General features: G+C 35.1%; 1 non-coding gene across 1 annotated transcript; it reads right to left on the reverse strand.

Annotated features, from left to right (window-relative positions):
* Positions 1–906: 906 nt before the first annotated feature.
* TRNAP-AGG lies at positions 907–978 on the reverse strand. Its single transcript has one exon. It is a non-coding gene; the product is annotated as a tRNA-Pro (tRNA).
* Between the last annotated feature and the right edge of the window lie 20,209 nt (positions 979–21,187).

Genomic DNA, 21,187 nt, shown 5'->3' on the forward strand with positions numbered 1-21,187 from the left:
AAACCGATTATAGTTGATGTTCATCACATCAACCCAGAATCGGGTTATATAGGTTCACATTAAAAACCGATGTAGGCCACAATCAGATTAATATGGTGCACCTATAAACCGATTCTGGGTGGATTTTCAGAAAATTTAATGACTGAATTTTAAAGATTTAGAGGTAAATCATTGTAGAGTACCACTTAGAAGGAATGGTTTAAAGGGATTTAACTCAATCACTTGAATTGTTTTTTTTTTCAAAACCCAAAAAGAAATTAGATTTCAATTGTTGTTTGTGATTGATTAGGATTTAGTTTTGATTTTGATGGAAATTGAAAAAGAAATTGAGTTTTGATTAATGATTTTTGTTTTTGTTAATTAAGTTATGATTTTATATTTGTATTTGTGTTAGAATAACTAAGGTTTCTTTAAGGGTTAATTTAGTAGTTTTACAATCTTTTAGACACCCCTTATCATTCTCTATTGGGTGGATGAATAAATCCATAGGCCCCAATTAAGTGGCATAGGCCCCAATTTAGCCAGGTTTAAGAGAGTGTTAATCTGTTGTTTTCCATTTATGAGTCAAATTAAACCAGTGAACAACCCTGAAATGTTACATAAATCCAATGTGAAGAGAAACCCTTCATTTATACCAGTTTTTTTTTGAAATGTAATTATTACAATGGATTTTCATCAGACAAGAAACTAGTCGGAAGCCGAGCAATAAACTGGGCTCTAACTCCTTCTTTTTTCGGAGCCAAAAGAAATATTTAAAACCAAAAAGAAAACGAAAAAAGATTTAAAAGCCATAAAAAAATCAACAAAAAAATTGGGGAAAATACTAATAAGCTCACAAAAAAGAAAAAAAGAACACTTATTAGTCCCAAAGGAAATATTTAAAGCCAAAAAAATCAAAATAATTTTGGGGCAATCCGAGAATTGAACTCGGGACCTCTCGCACCCTAAGCGAGAATCATACCACTAGACCAATTGCCCATTGGCGACTGTTCATTCAATACTTTTGCTTTTGTCCTACGTCTTGTATGGATGGGAGTAGTGTGAACTACTGGTGTCAAAATCCGGGACTCCAAAGCAATTTCGGAATACTATCCACCTTGTCGTTCTATTACCCTGGCACTGTCATATTACAAGTTGAATGTTAATGCCATTTGTATCGCTAATAATCCAATTACACAAACAAATCACTAATGGTGCTGTAGTAAGATAATTTCGCGAAAATTCAGAATTGAATCAGCAAATGAGCTCACTCATCTTTTGCTAGCCGTCTGGCGCCATTTGGTCTACTTTTAACTTCCACCTCGTTTTTATGCATCTTTTTTGCATCGACTGTATCATTGGATTCCAAATGTTTCCTTTTCTTGACTACCTTATTTTACGATGTTTGTGGACCACAAATGTTGGGAGTTACAGCTATCTTCGGTGTTGCAATGGTAAATCGTGACGTTCAAGGAGTAAATTCCGGTCGATGGGTTTTGAGTCATGGGCAATTTGGTTCGCAAATCACAATGACATATGTATGAACATAACTCATCACTCGCCACGTGTCTGGAGAGACACACGTGGAGGATACACAGTCCGGAGCATCGAGATATGATGCCATGCGTGGATACCCAAGCAACATGTTTCATCAATATAAGACCATCATCGGATCTGAGGGCTGAGAATCGAGGAGCATTGAAGGAAAGGGTTACTACGAAGCACTGAAGAACACTCAAGAGTTCACTTTATTCCATCTCGAGAGGGATCCAAGATCAACGACAAGGGTTGGTCCAACTGACGCGGATGTGACAGGGGTGGCAGGCAATTAGCTGGCGCGTGCAGACGACCCAACCACCCGCATTAAACACCCTAGATTAGCATACGTGTCAACCAACCTGTGGAGGGGGAAGAGGCGACTCATCGCCACCAAGTATAAACCGCTGGGGGCATCGGTTCAGAACGAGGATACCAGCGGGATCTGCACAAAGAACAAGAAGATAAGATTCCAACGGCCTCTGACGGTGGACCCCATGTACCACTACTATAAATATCCCTCTCCACCAAGAGAGAAGGGGTCGACCAATTGAGAGAAAAACTAGAGAAGAGTTTAGAAAAGAGAAATAAGAAGAGTAAGTATGGTTTATATTCCCCATGGCATCGTTATTCACCTAAAAGTCATTCGACTATCTTTGTAATATCTCCATACATAGTGAAACCCTCAACCCCGTGGACGTAGACCTTAGTGCCGAACCACGTAAATCATTATCTTATTTACATTTCAACACTTACTTTCTGTTATCATTATTATATCTTGTGATATATGCTTCGGAACTGTGTAGAATAATTGAATCGATCCCTCACGACTAGACAAGGACGAGTCCAAAGGCTCTGAGTCGATGAGTCAACGTGATCCGTGTCGTTTTATATTTACATTATTCTATGTATTGTTTTATCGGCTCACGCAAATATTGTTGTGAACACGTGAATGCCTTCGTAATTTATGTGTTCACAACATATATTGAGCCGCGATAAAATGTTTTGGCTACTGGATAACTGCAGATTTTGGATTGCAATGTATATTTTAGGTGGCAAGATATATTGTGAGTCTTGTAGCAGATTCTGAGCCACTTGATCAATTTTGGTCACATGACATATTTTAGAATAACGGATGTCACGTCAATTTCTCTCTTCTTTTTTCCTGTCCCATATTTTTTTTTTTGCTATTTTTTGTCTTTGAATTTCTGCCGGCTTTCATTTTCGTTTGGCTCCTTATCATTTTATGACCTAACGATTTAAGCCCCGTTTGAGATTGTTTTTTTTCAACCAAAGCACTTTGTAACAAATTTATAACAAATTTTTGCCAAAAATTGTGTTTGGTATTTTTTTTTCAAAGTGCTTTTTAGAGAGAAGCACTTTCATTTTAGGCCTGCTTTTAAAAGCTACTCAGCACTAGCTTTTAAAAGCTGGAAAAGCAGAAACTGTGGACCCACATAATTCGATTTAATTGATTCTCTATTGTAACCTTGTTAATTTATTATAAAGACAAGTTTTACCCTCAAATATTGTACATTTAACATTATATTTCTAACTTTTATTTTATTTTACTATTTTTTTCATTTTTTATATAAATAATAAATATAATCATAATTAAAAATTATTATTTAAAATAATAAAATATTTAATCAATATTAAAATAAATAATATTTTCTAAGCAAACCATAATCATAATTTCTTTTATTAAATAATAAAAATAATTAAATAAAGTAATAAGATAAATATTACTTACATTTTATTAAATATATTAAAATTAGAAATATAACTTATTATAATAAAATTCTATTTAAAACTAATTTTTGAAATATGTCTATTTTCGTCATTAACTACGTCACCAACACTTTCAAATGCCAGTTTACCAAACCGAATTCACAGTTTCTTAATTACACAGTGCTTTTTAAATTATAGTTTACCAAACGTCATGCCAATTTATTTCCACAGCACAACACAGCAACACAACACAACACAACACAAAAGCACTTTTCTAAAATTCACAGCAATACTAAACTAGCCTTTAATGTTCCGCTGAGTATTGCGCAGGTATAGAAAGTAAACAATTCTACATGATCTCTTAAAATGTGAAACCTTATTAGCACCCAGGAATGTTGTGAAATTGTTGGAATCCATGTAGCTCACACTAAATCCATAGCTGCGGACCTGCGGCCAAAATGCAGATTATATTTTTGATGTACTTCGTGGATCTCATGAAATTTGAGAGAAGATTTGTTGCAAATCGAGTATATAAAAAGTTAGTATCCGATGGGTAATACTCCAATGAGACTTAAAATGATTTTCTCCAACAAAATAAAGAAGAAGAAGAGTTACATGGTTATGCGTATGGATATCACAAATTTACTAAGACATTGGAGTAAACTACGAGAATAATATGATAATGTATTTGTTTGGACAAAAATAAATCCAACTTCCCACAGTAGCGTTGTTGATGATAAAGTAAAATATGGAAGATAACACAAAATATAGATAGAAAAAGAAATTAGATATTGACGAGTTGTGCCGATTTTACGGGCGAATTCCCACATGGAGAGGTATTTTATTGATTTTAAGATGTACTTGTATTTTTCATGGTTGGTCAAGAAATAATATTTTGGGTTTCCTTTTCCCTTTTTGATTTTCTTTTTAAGGTTGTATTCCTTGGATTTATATAGTTTTGGTTAAACCTTAATTATGAGAAATTTCATATGCAATCGCGTAATGATGCGAACTAGTAACTTGGCAGCAAAGGCATCTGGAAACTTCTGAAATCTTATTTTGGGTTCGGAAATGTGAAAATGGGCTAGCCAGGCATGACTAGTGAGTTATATGGTTGTTTTATAAAGGTTATATACAAACAATATTTGTTGGAACCAGCCAATCGTTTAATCCAGCAATGTTAGGAGAAACAGATTTGAAGGTGTCAAAATGCAAGAGTTTGTAAAAAAATAATTCTTTTTTCAACAGTTGATGTAAAATCATGATGACCGATGGAGACGATTCACATAATATTACCATTATTGACAATCAGATATTTAATGGGACTTTGGTGAGGTATGCTGGTGATTTTGTTGAATGTTAATTGCATTTGTGTCGCTAATAATCCAATTAAACAAATCACTAATGGCGAAATTTCATAATTTAATCAACAAATGAGGTCCCTCATCTTTTGATGTTGCCGATGAAGTTTAAGTTTATTTTACCCGGTCAAGAGATAAAATATTAAGGCTTACCGGAAATATGGTGGTCGGCTGGTCGCCATTTGGTTTTCCTTTTAACTTCCACCTCGATTTTATGCATCTTCCGTTTGGAGGGTTTTTGGACCCCGATGCTTCGACTGTATCATTGGATTCGAAATATTTCTCTTTCTTGATTACCTTATTTTAGTAATCGTCTCGGACCACAAATTTTTGATACAATGAAACTTTGATGCTGTGTAATAATATTATGATGGATCTTCAACAAGTACAGGATGAACACACGCAGAATTGAAGAACCAAGGAAATCAAGCATGTAGGATTTTGGAGCTGTAATGCTTTTAACAAGTACAATCCATATGTAAAATGGTTTTGTCACTAAAATTGACAAAGGGGGAGATTGTTAGAGCATAGCTTGGTTGAACCCACTAGCGTTGGTATGTCAAGTTAGTTGTCAATTTTAGTTTCCAAAATGCATTCTTGATTTAGCATACTAAAGATAGTTTCGGACTAGATTAGGTCTAAGAAGTTGAATCGAAGTTATCATTAAAGGATGAAGATTGAAGACTACAAGAAGACATCAACAAGTACTTCATCAACAAAGGTATGTGATTGATTTCATTTGGATTCTTGTTTAATTCTACCTTTCTAATCTATCGAGATAATTGTTCACTTTATGGAACAATTCATATGACGGTAAATGTACATTTATGTATATATACTTGAGGTTATTTGATTCATGACTTTGGTGACAATAACCTTTATTCCTATAGAGGATATCATGTTATAATAAATGAGCTTACGAGTTCAACGAGCCAAGAATCACTCAATTCCGAGTTATAACGATGAAGTTATGAGTAATTTATTAAATTAACAATCATAAGTGTTGATGTAATTGTTACAGTTCGTTAGTAGGAAACAATCCATGGACTGTTTGTAACGGTTCACGGACTTGGGCCCAATTACGTGACTAGAAGTCTTTTTTAGTCAAGTTGGTGATGTTTCCTTATCTAGGCAAGTTAGCTATTACTCCAAACATTTTTGATTACCATATTAAAGTGTTTGTGATTCCTTCCTAATTTAATTTGTGATTTATTCACATAAATACAATTTGATAAATTAATTATTTATTTAATTATTTTGGCAAGAGTTGTAACTTAGGAAAGATTCTGAAAATTAGGAGAGTCTTGAAAAAGGAAAATAGCTATGCTTAGCTTTCAAGATACCTTTCACTATAAATAAAGTGTTCGTGAGTGCTACACGTTTTCATCCCCTTTGGAAAATTGGTGTTAGCTTCATAAGGTTGTTTTCCATGTCTTTTGTGCTTTGTGAACAAGAGTGAGATAAAAGTCTTTTTATTAGGGATCACAAAGCCGAGTTGAATCTAATCTTAATGATTGATTATACAACTTGTAATCTAGGTTTTTCACCTCTTGTCTATTCTAAGGTTTTCTCTTCTGATATAAAACCATTCAAGAGTTTTTGATCATAAACCCTAGGTTTTGATAGATTTCAGTTTCCGATCGTATACCAATACTTGTTAGTCGAAATCGGAAACTAGAAAGAAAACTTCGATTAAGGCATCTCGTAAAAATCCTTTTGAAGTTTTAAACAAGATATCTCTAGATTTATTCTAACTGTTCTTGTTGTAGAGTTATTAGGTTTTTCTTCCTATTTTTGAAGAGTATAATAATCCCTAATCTACAAGTTTGTTTTGATATTACTTTTACCTAGTAATTGATTTTATCAAAATAAACACAAGATTTCCAAAACCTTGATTTACATCTAAAGGGAAATCAAACCGGTGTTTTGTGCAAACAAAATATCGAATCCTGTCAATCGTGTTGTTGTATCTTCTAAAGAGAGCCTTGGGTTCTGCTAGAAGATTTACGAGAAGAATTCCTAAAGACAATTGGTTTTGTACCAGGAGTTCTAAAAGTGTTGAAGAAGGTATTACATCTAGTCCGAATAGGTAGTAGGAAATTGGTGTAACAGCTTATAATCAGTGAGTGTTTATTCTGGACTAGGTCCCGGGGTTTTTCTGCATTTGCGGTTTCCTCGTTAACAAAATTTCTGGTGTCTGTGTTGTTTCTTTTCCGCATTATATTATTTATCTTTATAGTTGAAATATCACAGGTTGTACGTAAGTCCAATAAATTGGGAATCCAACCTTTGGTTATTGATTAAATTGATTGACACTTGGATATTGGTTTTTGATACTGTCCAAGTTATTTCTTATATTCAATTAGGCTCGCAAATTCCTATTTGTTTGATTGCGGATTGAATTAAGAAATTGAGATACAACTCTTTGATATACTTTTGTTAAGAATGAGTCTGACTGTCTAGTTGATTCTCTTGAAAGTATATTGGAGTTGGTCCATACAGATTGCCAAACGAATAATTGGGTGTAGTTGTTAGACCCCCGCTTTTTCAATTGGTATCAGAGCAGGCAAACACACTAAGACCTCATAAGTCTGTGTTTGAAGCAATCTGATTGTTATGGACAGAAGTGCTATGTCCATAAACGTACCACCAGTCTTCGATGGCACAGACTATTTATGGTGGAAAATTGCTATGCGTCGTTTTATTCAAGCGCAAGATTTTCAATCATGGGTTCGTATTGTTAATGGTTATAATCCTCCATTAGTTACAGTAGACGGTGTAACTATTGTAAAAGATATTGGTAAATATAGTGATCTTGAGATTCTTGCTGCAAAGCAAAATTCTGAAGGACTAAATGCCATCATCCATGTCATTACCCCAGATCTTCAGCACCACTTGACTACGTGTAATAAGTCTAAAGATGCTTGGGATATCTTAGAAACCCTTATTTGAAGGGAATGCCGCAGAGAAAGAAGCGAGGCTTCAAAACCTAGCATCTGACTGGTAAAACCTTCGCATGTCTGATGATGAAACCTTTGATGAGTTTAACCAAAGACTTTCTCAAATAGTTAACGCCTCATATTCATTAGGAAGAACTATTCCAGAGAAAGTTATTGCGTGCAAAATTCTCAGGTCTCTACCATCAAGATACGAGTCTAAGAAACATGCCATTGAAGAAGCAAACGATCTTTCTAAACTCTCCAGAAATACTCTTGTTGGAAAGTTAAAGATCTTTGATAATGAACACGCATCTAGAAAAGAGGTGATTTCTCTTAAAGCTGCAAACAATTCTGAATCCTCTAAGGATAAATATGGTTCGCCAGATACTAAGGATGTTACTCCACGACAATTTATAAAACTCTTGAGAGACATGAAAAAGAGTTTTTCTAAAGTTACAACATCTTTTAATGATGATGTACAATGCTATAACTGTCGTGGTTTCGGGCACCTTTTTTCAGTATGTCCTAGCTGGAGCCCTAGACAATCGGCATATGCAGCTGCTTTGCCAACTCTTGATGATGGACCCGGAAATTGTGAGCACCAAGAGTACGCAGGTGAGGTTGCATTAGCTTCTGGAAAAATTCTTTCGGATACTGATTCTGATTATGACGAAGAAGTGTTCCATGTAGATCCAGTTGCTAATAATCTTCTTAAGGAATGTCATCAGAAACTCTCGGAGGCTGATAACACCATTTTCAGTGAGAAAGTTAAATATGACAGACTTCGTATTCGAAATAAATACTTGCAAGACCAACTTGATTCTATTGGTGCAAGAGATTATCTCAAGGAAATACAAATGCTTAAAGAAGAAATTGTCGGAAGTCGAGATCGGGAAATTACTTTTCAAGCAAAGCTAGATAACTTGGAGAACATTGAGATGAACTTGTTATTTGATTCCGAACGAAAGATCTCAAAGTTCAATGTGAATCATCCATGAATGATCTAGTTACTGCACTTGAAAAGGTTAAAAGGTTGGAAGAAGAAAACTCGAGCTTAAAAAAGAGTTTGTCTAGAAATAGCAGCTCAGATAAATTATCCTCGATATTGGGAGCATGTGGAATTCATCGTGATACCCGAGGATTGCGCTATGAAGGAATAAATGCTCTTAGTATTTGCAAAGAGGTAAAATTTGTCAAAGCTAAAGATGCTTCTCAACCAAAACCTTCTACGGTTGACAAAAATAAAGTATACTGCCGATGACAAAAAGAATAAATTCTGTCAAGCTCCAAAGCAAGCACATACACATTCAGGTAATACTAAACATAACTTTTTCCATTCTACTAAACATTGTTTTTATTGTGGAAAACCAGGTCACTTGCAAAGGAATTGCAGATTTCTTAAACGAGATAAAACCAGATGCGATTATGTTAAGATGACAAGATCTGATGTTCCAAACTGGAGAAAAAATGAGTCTCATAATATCAGTTCTTTCAGTATTTCCCCCAAGAAGGTTCGTAATTATATTGGGGAGAAAAAGAAATACGTTGCTCCAAAAGTTACTCAGAAATGGGTACCAAAGAAGATCAATAAAGCAACAAGTACTATTAAGAAGGATCTCCCAGACAAGAGTTCGACAAAGGATAACATCATAAAAAGGTATGGAACAGTTATTGAAAGTTTCAAGGAAGTTGTTAAATTCCTAGAGTCTATGCATGATTTTGTTTTGAATACCTGCCGTGAGCAAGATTTTGTTCACCTCAACACAACCTGATTGTGTTAAAAGTGTATCCTCACCAAGAAGCCCTAATAAATGCGATGGGGATTGCAAAAGAATTGGGGCGCACATATTATGTTGGGTAATTTTTGAATATGTGGAACACTTTATTATTTCGAGCTGAGTTTATATCACTTACATATTCCTCAAAATATGTGTTGATAAGCTTTTGCTTTAACCATTTTCATCTTTACTCGTGACGAAAGTCATGATGACGTTTCAATCTTGAAAATAGCTTTGATGACGATAGTCGATTCTTTATGTCTAACGACTATTATAACATTATAGAAGAATGTTTCAATGATTGAAATATAGAGTTGAGATTACGTAACCAACTATGGATATAAGCATATATAGTGTGTTCGCACATTAGTGTATAAATCCATGTGCCAGAAACCAAGTGCGTGCATATGTGTGCATGCGGTATTGGTGAAGGAGACAGGTTAGGCACGCGTACTGGCGGAAGTTTTCATACCGAAAATTTCTGCTGTAGTTTGTGAAGTTTGCAAACTAAAAAACCAGTCACTTAGGTATGCGTACCCGTACGCGTACCCACGGAAGTTTTCAAACCGAAAATTTCTCCTGAGTTTGTAAACTCAAATCCGGTAGCTAAGGTACGCATACCCGTACGCGTACCCAAGCTGGTTATTTCTCAAATTGGTAGTTCATGAACTTAAACAATAAATCAATAAGGAGTGCAATCTTTGCAAACCGTGGCTATATTTTTCATGAATTGATTCAAGTGAATCAAACCGATTTTGTTTCAATTGTGTCTATGTATAAAGACCTAAGCAATTGAACAACTCTTCAACTAGTTCTTTTGAGTCATTTGAACTAGTTATGAGAAAGATGAATATGGCTAGATACCACATGTATGATTCTTAATTACCTAACTTGATTTGTGATTGAAATTCTTAAATATAACAGGTTAGAAGCAATTATCAAAGCCATGGATGTTGGTTTTTATTGTAAAAGAAACCTTTTTCATACACTTTTGGTAACCAGTCTTGGTATAAATCCTTGTTGAAAAGGTTATTCTTCCTTCTAAGCATATCAAGTCTTGTTTATTCAAGTTTGTATCTTAGAAAAGATGATCAAAATACTTGATCTTCATGATTATATATTGTGTATTGTTACCATGAGATAGTTCTAAATTTTTAGTAACACGATCTCATGAGAAACTTCCAATGATTGGTTCTTAAATCATATCTCCTTGTAGGATTTCTAAAATTCAATATATAAATCCTTCTCTCTGAAAAAAGGTCACTCTTGTTGTTCTTTAGGGAATGCCATTTTATGGGAGAGAGTTCTTAAACGAACTTGTGCTTAATGGTCATATCTTTGTAGGGAGAAGCGGGTTTGGAACATGTAGGGGTTAACTTGTATCTTAATAAACTCCTTGATGAAGTCACTAAGTTTCGCTCTGTGATATCATCTAAACAAAGTAGATATGTTTCTTTATTTTGGTCATGAAGTGTCTCCGTGAAAATTTCATGAGGATCGCACTAGTTTTTGTACCTTTGACAATTTTTATTGACAAAAAGGGGGAGAATTAATGTGTAGTTCACACTACAAATACATATGTTTACAGATCATTATGTAAGGGGGAGTGGTTTTCATGTTGAGATGGAGTATTAACTAAGGGGGGTGATACATATCACCGTAGTATTATTGTCAAAGTTGTGATAAAATGAAACTTTGATGCTGTGTAATAATACTATGATGGATCTTCAACAAGTACAGGATGAACACACGCAGAGTTGAAGAACCAAGGAAATCAAGCATGTAGGATTTTGGAGCTGTAATGCTTTTAACAAGTACAATCCATATGTAAAATGGTTTTGTCACTAAAATTGACAAAGGGGGAGATTGTTAGAGCATAGCTTGGTTGAACCCACTAGCGTTGGTATGTCAAGTTAGTTGTCAATTTTAGTTTCCAAAATGCATTCTTGATTTAGCATACTAAAGATAGTTTCGGACTAGATTAGGTCTAAGAAGTTGAATCGAAGTTATCATTAAAGGATGAAGATTGAAGACTACAAGAAGACATCAACAAGTACTTCATCAACAAAGGTATGTGATTGATTTCATTTGGATTCTTGTTCAATTCTACCTTTCTAATCTATCGATATAATGTCACTCTATGGAACAATTCCTATGACGGTAAATGTACATTTATGTATATATACTTGAGGTTATTTGATTCATGACTTTGGTGACAATAACCTTTATCCTATAGAGGATCTCATGTTATAATAATGAGCTTACGAATTCAACGAGCCAAGAATCACTCAATTCCGAGTTATAACGATGAAGTTATGAGTGATTTATTAAATAACAATCATAAGTGTTGATGTAATTGTTACAGTTCGTTAGTAGGAAACAATCCATGGACTGTTTGTAACGGTTCACGGACTTGGGCCCAATTACGTGACTAAAGTCTTTTTGTCAAGTTGGTGATGTTTCCTTATCTAGGCAAGTTAGCTATTACTCCAAACATTTTGATTACCATATTAAAGTGTTTGTGATTCCTTCCTAATTTAATTTGTGATTTATTCACATAAATACAATTTGATAATTAATTATTTATTTAATTATTTTGGCAAGAGTTGTAACTTAGGAAAGACTCCCAAAATTAGGAGAGTCTTGAAAAAGGAAAATAGCTTGCTTAGCTTTCAAGACCTTTCACTATAAATAAAGTGTTCGTGAGTGCTACACGTTTTCATCCCCTTTGGAAAATTGGTGTAGCTTCATAAGGTTGTTTTCCATGTCTTTTGTGCTTCGTGAACAAGAGTGAGATAAAAGTCTTTTTATTAGGGATCACAAAGCCGAGTTGAATCTAATCTTAATGATTGATTATACAACTTGTAATCTAGGTTTTTCACCTCTTGTCTATTCTAAGGTTTTCTCTTCTGATATAAAACCATTCAAGAGTTTTTGATCATAAACCCTAGGTTTTGATAGATTTCAATTTCCGATCTTATACCAACACTTGTTAGTCGAAATCGGAAACTATAAAGAAAACTTCGATTAAGGCATCTCGTAAAAATCCTTTTGAAGTTTTAAACAAGATATCTCTAGATTTATTCTAGTTGTTCTTGTTGTAGAGTTATTAGGTTTCTCTTCCTATTTCTGAAGAGTGTAATAATCCCTAATCTACAAGTTTGTTTTGATATTACTTTTACCTAATAATTGTTTTTATCAAAATAAACACAAGATTTCCAAAACCTTGATTTACATCTAAAGGGAAATCAAACCGGTGTTTTGTGCAAGCAAAATATCGAATCCTATCAATCATGTTGTTGTATCTTCTAAAGAGAGCCTTGGGTTCTGCTAGAAGATTTACGAGAAGAATTCCTAAAGACAATTGGTTTTGTGCTAGGAGTTCTAAAAGTATTGAAGAAGGTATTACATCTAGTCCGAATAAGTAGTAGGAAATTGGTGTAACAGCTTATAATCAGTGAGTGTTTATTCTGGACTAGGTCCCGGGGTTTTTCTGCATTTGCGGTTTCCTCGTTAACAAAATTTCTGGTGTCTGTGTTGTTTCTTTTCCGCATTATATTATTTATCTTTATAATTGAAATATCACAGGTTGTGCGTAAGTCCAATCAATTGGGAATCCAACTTTTGGTTATTGATTAAATTGATTGACACTTGGATATTGGTTTTTGATACCGTCCAAGTTATTTCTTATATTCAATTAGGCTCGCAAATTCCTATTTGTTTGATTGCGGATTGAATTAAGAAATTGAGATACAACACTTTGATATACTTTTCTTAAGATTGAGTCTAACTGTCTAGTTGATTCTCTTGAAAGTTTATTGGAGTTGGTCCATACAGATTTCCAAACAAATAATTGGGTGTGGTTTTTAGACCCCCCGCTTTTTTAATATGTGATCGTGGTGGTTTGATATGATTCATTCAAATTTTATGAGTACGAATCAATTAACCCAAATATGTTATGAATCATGTCTCATATTGGGTGAATAACATCTCCATTGGACCTCAAAGTTTAAGAGTCTTGTTCTTTATTTGGTATCAGATGTTATTTGTTAGAGCATTTCTCGGTCGAACTCGCATGCGTTGCTATCTCAAGCATGTTTGTCAATGTTAGTGATCAAATCTATAAGTCTTGATTTCTAGTCTATTGTATCTAAGGTCTCGGACTAGGATAGAAAGTGTAGTTGAGCTCAAGAACTCCATGGCAATCATCATACAAGACGAAGGACTACTCAAGGAACCGATGGATCTTCATCGACTAAAAGGTATGTGGAGACTTGAACTTATTTATTACTCAAAAGTATATTTATCTCCTATCTTGAGACAAAAGTCATTTTCCTATATAGACTTAGATTATACACATTTGCTATTTCGAGCCGAGTTTATCTCGCCTATCTATTTCTCGAAATATGTGTTGGTAAGCTCTCGCTTTAGCCAAGTTCATATTTACCTAGTGAAGAAAGTCATGACAAGTTTCAATCACTTTGAAAATTGCTTACTTTGACGAAAAATAGTTTGTGAATAACGAATATAGAATATCAACGTCCTCTAAGAATGTTTCAATGATTGAAATGAGAGTTTAGATTATATAACCATTGGAGGATATAAGCATTGTTGTGGAAACACATATATGTATAAGTCCTTATTCCTTGAAACGAAGTTTGCGAACTTTGTTGATCAAGAGAACCGGAATGGTGGCGTGAGCTAAGTCCGCGAACTGGCGAAAGTTCTTGTCCCGAGAAATTCTGCTGGAGTTTGTGAACTCCGTCCGGGAACTTAAGTCCGCGAACCCAGTCCACGAACTTGAGTAGGTTATATCTAAAAATGATGTTTGTGAACTTATTCTTATATAAAGTAAGGAATGCAAATTGCAAACCGTGGATATATAGTTCATGAACCGATTCGAGTGAATCAAATCGTTTTTGCTTCAATTGTGTCTTGTGTAGTTACATAAGAATTCCTTGCAATTAAACAACTCTCTAACTAGTTCATTTGAGTCACTTGAACTAGTTATGGTGAAGAAGAATGTGGTTGATATGAAAGTGATCATATGGCTAACCATTTGATTGACTATTGTTGAACCAACAAATGTACAAGTTTGGGTATGGTTACACAAGCTTAGAAACGTGCATTTCATTTGTGTGTAACAAGCTAGTTTTCGATCTAACAATTGAAAGATATTAGCTTGAATCTAATCATTTTTTCATCTAACGGTGAATATTGAATGCCTTGTTACCAAGATAACATTTATTGCAAACCCTGATTTGAAAGACTATATAAGGGAGAACTCTAGCAACTGGGAAACCTAATCCCCACACCTTCTGTGTGATACTAGTTGTGCTAAGCTAGAGTCGATTCTCCTGTAACTTTTGGTTTCTTCTTCTAAACCAGGTTAACGACTTAAAGACTTCATTGGGATTGTGAAGCCAGATCGATACTACTTTCTTGTAGTTCTGTGATCTGATCTTGTTGTTTCTATCGTACGAGTACAATTTTAATAATTGGCTTGAGATTGATATCTCCGATAGGCAAGATATAAAAGAAATCACAAACACTTCGTCTCATCGTTTGTGATTCCACAATATCTTTTTTCGCTGCGTCGATTAAGATTATTGTGAGGTGATTGATAATACTAGGCTGTTCTTCGGGAATATAAGTCCGGTTTATCAATTGGTTCTTGTTCACCTTGATTTATCAAAAGACGGAACAAAACTCATAGGTATATTCGTGAGAGACGGATTTATCTATTACCGTAGACTTTTCTGTGTGATACAGATTTGTTTATTAAAGTGTTCGACTTTGGGTCGTAGCAACTCTTAGTTGTGGGTGAAATCAGCTAAGGGAATCAAGTACGTAGCATCTTGCTGGGATCAGAGATGTATGAGCATAACTGTACCTTGGATCAGTGTGAGATTGATCGGGGTTCAACTATAGTCCAGACCGAAGTTAATTTTGAGTAGGCTAGTGTCTGTAGCGGCTTAATACAGTGTGTGTTCAATCTGGACTAGGTCCCGGGGTTTTTCTGCATTTGCGGTTTCCTCGTAACAAAATTCTGGTTTCTTTGTTATTTCTTTTCCGCATTATATTTTGTTATTGTTAGAGCATAGCTCGGTCGACCTCGCATGCGTTGCTATATCAAGCATGTTTGTCAATGTTAATGATCAAAACTTTGAGTCTTGATTTCTAGTCTATTATAGCTAAGTCTCAGACTAGGATAGAAAAGTGTAGTTGAGCTCAAGGACTTCTTGGCAATTCATCATACAACAACGAATATCTACTCAAGGAACCGTGGAACTTCATCAACAAAAAGGTATGTGGATACTTGAACTTATCTATCACTCAAAAGTCTATCTCTTCTATCTCCTACTTCTTATGAGACAAAAGTCGTATGCTATATAGACTGGATCATACACATTTGATATTTTGAGCCGAGTATATCTCGCCTATCTATATCTCGAAATCATGTGTTGGTAAAGTGTTTCGATTTTATCGGGTTTATCTTCACCTAATAACTAAATTCATAATGTTTCAATCACTTTGAAAATCGCTTTGACGAGAAATAGTGTAACAACTATATAACGTCCTCTAAGAATGTTTCAGTGGTTGGAATGAGGGTTTAGGTTTATATAACCAATGATGGATATAAGCATTGTGTGGAAACACATATGTGCATAAGTCCTATTCCTTAATCCGAAGTTTGCGAACTTTGTTGATTGAGAGAAACCGGAGGAATTTGCTTTGCCAAGTCCGCGAACTTAGTTTGCGAACTCAGTCCGCGAACTGACGGAAGTTCTCTTTCCGAGAATTTCTGCTGGATTTTCCAAAAACTCGTTTGCGTGTTTAGTCCGCGAACCTAGTCCGCGAACTGGCGGAAATCTCCTTGCCGAGATTTTCTGCTGAGTTTGGAAAACTCTGCCGGTTGTCTTAAGTCCGCGAACTTGTTTGTGTACTTGAGTGGGTTATGATGTAAAGATGTGCTCTAAACATGAAACTTAAATTACTAAAGAATGCAGTATGCAAACCATGGCTATAAAGTTCATGAGCCGATTCAATCGAATCGAATCATCTTTGTTTCAATTGTGTCTTATGTAGTTACATAAGATCTCATAGCAATTGAACAACTCCCTAACTAGTTCATTTGAGTCAATTGAACTAGTTATGGTGAAGAAGAACAAGGTTAATATTAAATGCTCATATGGTTGACCTTTTGGGTTACTATGTTGAACCAACATACACGTACACGTTTGGGCACGGTTTTCACAAACCCAGTAAATGTATATCTCAAGTGTGTGTGACAAACTAAGTTTTCGATCTAACGGTTGAGAAATATTAGCTTGAATCTAAATCAGGTTTTCATTAACGGTTAATATTGATTGCTTTGTAACTAAGGCAAAACCCTGATTTGAAGACTATATAAAATGAGACATCTAGCATTGTGCAAAACTAATCCCCACACGTGTGTGTGATACTAGTGTGCTCGCTAGAGTCGATTTTCCTTTAACCTTTGGTTTTCTTCTCTAAAACCAGGTTAACGACTTAAATACTTCATTGGGATTGTGAAGCCAGACCGATACTACTTTTATCGTAGTTGTGTGATCTGATCTTGCATCTTCTATCGTTTGAGTACAATCTATTGATTGGCTTGAGATCGTGAGAATTTTCCGATAGGAAATATAAAGAAGTCACAAACATCTTCGTCTCACTGTTTGTGATTCCTCGACAAACCGCTTTTGTAATCAAGAAGGATTGTTGAGAGATAATTGATTAATCTAGGTTGTTCTTCGGGAATATAAGACCGGATTATCAATTGGTTCCTGTTCACCTTGATTTTATATCTTAAGACGGAACAAAAACCTAGGGTTTTTCTGTGGGAGACAGATTTATCCTTTGATAGACTTTTCTGTGTGAGACAGATTTGTTTATTATCAAGTCTGCGATTTTGGGTTGCAGCAACTCTTAGTTGTGGGTGATATCAGCTAAGGGAATCAAGTGCGCAGTATCCTGCTGGGATCAGAGGCGTAGGAGTAAAACTGTACCTTGAATCGGTGGGAGACTGACTGGGGTTCAACTATAGTCCAGTCCGAAGTTAGCTTGTAGTAGGCTAGTGTTTGTAGCGGCTTAATACAGTGTGTATTCAATCTGGATTAGGTACCAGGGTTTTTATACATTTGCGGTTTCCTCGTTAACAAAACTTCGGGTATCTGTGTTATTTCTTTTCCGCATTATATTTTATCTAATTGAAATAATAAAGGTTGTGCGTTAAGATCATCAATTGGAAATCCAACCTTTGGTTGTTGATTGATATTGATTGATCCTTGGATATTGGTCTTTGGTACCGTCCAAGTTATTCCTTTTGTTTGATTAAAGACTCGCTATTGTTTTAGCTTGAGTAAATCAAAACAAATGAGATATATTGACTCCTTGAGATACTTTAATCTAGATTGAGTCTGACTGTCTAGTTGATTCTCTAGCAAAGTATTTCGGAGTTTGTCCATACAAATTGCTAATCGAATTATTGGGCGGTGTTGTTAGACCCCCGCTTTTTCAGTTATATAATTGAAATATCACAGGTTGTGCGTTGTTCAATCAATTAGAATATCCGATCTTTTGGTTGTTGATTTAAATTGATTGACACTTGGATATTGGTCTTTGGTACCATCCAAGTTATGTCTCTAGTATTTGATAAAGACTCGCAGATTTCTATTTGCTTGAGTATATATCAAATCGAGAGATTGAGATATAAACTCTTTGATATAATTTTTATCTAGATTGAGTCTAACTGTCTAGTTGATTCTCTAGAAAGTATATTGGAGTTTGTCCATACAGATTGCTAAGCGAAATATTGGGTGTGGTTGTTGTACCCCCCCACTTTTTCAATTGGTATCAGAGCAGGTAAACACGTTTAAGACCTCAAAAGTCTGTGTTTGTGGCGATCTGACTCTATGGACATGAGTACTATCTCTGATAATGCAACATCAATTCAGAGACTCTCGTGTGAACTTCAAAGTCCTGAAACTTCCGAGAAAAACTCTATCTCTTGTTCCTTGACTGAATCTTCATTCGACTGGGAAAAATCTCTTGATGAGAAGTTGGATGAACTATCAGATGACAGTGATTCATAAGAAGGACAAAGTATCAATGAGGAAGTCTCTCAATATATCAAGTTGTTTGACCATGCTTTGAAAGAAAAGAAGTCAACAACTTGCTTGAGTAAGTACATGACTCCTCTTTGTCAAGAAAACAAAAAATTGAGAAAACTCTTTAAAGGATATGATGGTGGATATAATCTCCTAAAATCTATCGTTAAAGATCGTGAAGAAGATGTACGCACAAAAAGGTCTGAATGTGATAATCTTCTCCGAAATCTCTTTGTGTTGAAAGAAAGACTTGCAGAAGCTGAAGCAAGATATGACTCTCAACAAAAATGTTTTGATGACAAAGAACTCAGTCTTCTCGCCAAAGAAAAATCCTTGGAGACTGACCTTGCAGCTTCTCTTGATAAAGTGAAACCACTGGAAGAGAGTCTTAGAAGATTCAATTGTAGCTCTACAAAATTGTCTTCTATGATTGGAGCATGTAAAGAACATCGTGATACACGTGGTCTGGGCTATAAAGGAATAGACGCTCCAAAAACTAGTAAGATCAATTTTGTTAAAGCTATTGATAATTCTTCATGTAAAAAATCTATCACAGGTTGTAATGTGCCTAAAAACAAGGATTCTACTTTTTCCAAATCTACTCACACGAGAGCGGTTAAGAATAATTCCTTTAACTGCTATTACTGCGGAAATAAAGGAAATTCTGAGCGAAGATGTCGTTTTCGTTTAAGGAATGAAAAACTTCACAACATGCTTGCATGGATGTCTAAATAAGTCATCAAACCTGTCTCTCACATTTTTGGAGTAAAGGGCACTTTCGACATTCAAGAAAACTACTATGATAAGCCTTTTCTTAATCGTGCCTTTGAAACGAAAAATGGTAGAAGGAATAACGACAGAAGAGTAACTGACTTCTTAAATAACTCTGAAAAGAGGAAAAGACATAGGAGAAAGAAAGAAAGGTCGAGTTTCTTGTCTCTCCTTGAAGAAGGCCGAAAATCCAAGATCTCAGCTCCAGATTGCTTACATGTCAATAATCGAGTCACATAACTTAAGATAAGCATAAACAGACTCAAACGGGGCATCAAAAAAACATGCCAAGCGATTGACTCAGGTACTCCTTGTTCGTCTCTTAATAAAACTCTTTCAACTATGTCATGTGATTTGTCTCTAAATCCTTCTGAAGGAGAAAAAGAAGAAGTCAATATTGATGAGCAAAATGTTCATCTTAATACATCGTGACTGCTCACTATAGCATCCCTCTTTTAATTTAAGAAGGATGATCATTGTTCTTAAGAAGTGTGTCTTGAGAAGTGCTGTCAAGGTTGTATGTTTTTCCTTCCTTCCTTATTTTTTTTGATCTTTAAAATTTGTTGAGTTTCGCTCCAGTTTTTCTCTTGTAGATAATCATGATCTTTCGTCTTTGAGAAAATTTCCTGTTTGTGTGTGCTTCCTCCAAATAGTTGGTTCTCAGCTATTAGTCCTGGCATAAGAACTTCATTCTCCTTTCTTTTGGTCACACCTTAAGGTCGTGACCACCAGTGCACAAACTACTAACTCACACGAACGTGTACAAGTTATCATAGGGTTTTCCATGGAAATTATTTATACACTTGTGTGTCATCCCTTGTTACACTGTTCTGAAAGGTCAAAGGGTTTTACCAATTTTTGGTGTGCACAATGAATGGAGGAAACAAAGATGATGAAGTCAAGAAGGGGAAGACTATCGAGTTTCATAGACTTAGATTATACACATTTGCTATTTCAAGCCGAGTTTATCTCGCTGTATGGGCTGTCATAGGCACAATAAATTAATAAATATATTTCCCACTAATTAACTGGTAATTTAGTGGTAGTAAGAGATCTTTCCCACAGAGAGCTGTGTAATTGATAGGTTATTTGATCAGCAAAACAAAGTAAATAACAAAAGGGAGTTTTGGTTTTAAGATATAATTAAAAAGACAATAAGAAAAGAAAGATGATTAAGGAATCCTTCGCCGTTACAAAGCGTTAACAGGATTATAATACTTATCTATCATTCGTAAGAACCATTCATCACCAACCGTGGAATAACAGCTAGATCAGTGTTATCCCCAAAACTCCTTATATCACTGGATACGGAAGTTATCGCCTACGATTCTATTCAACGAACCACCAAGTAGTAGATCACTCAAGGTGTAATCCAATCGAACGCCTTAAGCTTTGTGAATTTAGGTTGATCCCAGTAGTTAAACTCTTAGATCAAGGTTTACTTGCTGGTGTTGTCTTCACACACGATTGCTCCAAAGAATCCCTCTGTAAGGTCTCACGATTTCTACTTGTGTGGAGAGTTAATCGACGATTACTTATCTCATAACTTCCACTAGCAATAGAACGATCAATAGACTAATCTAGTATGCGTCCCAAATCAATCTAAGAATCATTCATAAACCCTAGATATGGTAAAGATAAACGATGATGATAAAAACTCTCAATAGATTTGTATTATTAATAAAGCTTCACGCTTAGAACATTGAATTCATCCTTAATCAACAAAGGATTTAGCTACTCATATTACAAAGAAGATGAAGAATGGTGGTTTCCCCCTAAAGGGGTAAACCCTAGGTTTTGATGTAGAACTTGTGATATAAGATTCGATGATAATATTTTACATAACCTAATACCTTTTTATAGGTTTACATTACTTGGTCTCCAAGTATTTAGTTAGGTTTAGGAACCCGACCCGAAAATATGACCTAACGACTTCAAACGTGCCCTTAGGCCTTCCA

Source organism: Papaver somniferum, chromosome 4 (assembly GCF_003573695.1).
Source record: "Papaver somniferum cultivar HN1 chromosome 4, ASM357369v1, whole genome shotgun sequence".
NCBI classification, from domain to species: domain Eukaryota; kingdom Viridiplantae; phylum Streptophyta; class Magnoliopsida; order Ranunculales; family Papaveraceae; genus Papaver; species Papaver somniferum.